The following is an 808-nucleotide window of genomic DNA, read 5'->3' as shown; positions in this document are numbered from 1 at the left end:
TAAACTGTTTACTCACTCCTTGCTGATATGGTGGCTGAATAGCATTCTGATTATTCCCCCAGCTGAAATTTGGATGATTTCTGTTGTTAGGATGATAGGTTGCTGGCACAGGCTGCTGTTGTCGCTGATAACTATTCACATACTGAACAGATTCGTTGATAAGAGAACACTGATCCGTAGCATGAGAACCTGCACAAAGCTCACAAACCATAGCTATTTGATTAACTCCATACGTAGCCAAAGAATCAACCTTCATTGATAGCGCTTGGAGCTGGGCTGCAATAGCGGTGGCTGCATCAACTTCCAGAATACCTGCTACCTTGCCTGACGTCATCCTCTGAGTTGGGTTTTGATGCTCATTTGCAGCCATCGTCTCGATAAGATTATACGCCTCAGTATAGCTTTTAGCCCATAAGGCGCCTCCAGCTGCTGCATCGAGCATGGGCCGAGATTGGGCCCCCAAACCATTATAAAAACAACTGATTACCATCCAATCCGGCATTCCATGATGTGGACATTTTCTCAACATTTCCTTGTAGCGTTCCCAAGCCTCGCACATAGATTCTGTAGGTTGCTGCGCAAACTGAGTAAGAGCACTCCTCATAGCAGCAGTCTTTGCCATTGGATAAAACTTCACCAGAAACTTTTGCGCAAGATCTTGCCATGTAGTGATGGACCCAGCTGGTTCAGAATGTAACCAGTCTTTAGCCTTATCCCTCAGTGAGAATGGGAAAAACCTCAACTTGATAGCCTCATCAGTCACGCCATTATACTTAAAAGTGCTGTAGATCTCGACAAAATTACTTAT

The 808-nt window shown here is 44.7% G+C and overlaps 1 non-coding gene across 1 annotated transcript; it reads left to right on the top strand.

Moving 5' to 3' along the window:
• Nucleotides 1-500: 500 nt before the first annotated feature.
• LOC141722302 (small nucleolar RNA R71) lies at nucleotides 501-607 on the top strand. The gene has a single exon (XR_012575320.1). It is a non-coding gene; the product is annotated as a small nucleolar RNA R71 (small nucleolar RNA).
• The last annotated feature ends 201 nt before the right edge of the window (nucleotides 608-808 follow it).

The sequence above is a fragment of the Apium graveolens genome, chromosome 4 (assembly GCF_009905375.1).
Source record: "Apium graveolens cultivar Ventura chromosome 4, ASM990537v1, whole genome shotgun sequence".
Lineage (NCBI taxonomy): Eukaryota > Viridiplantae > Streptophyta > Magnoliopsida > Apiales > Apiaceae > Apium > Apium graveolens.
This window is presented reverse-complemented; position numbering and strand designations above follow the sequence as displayed.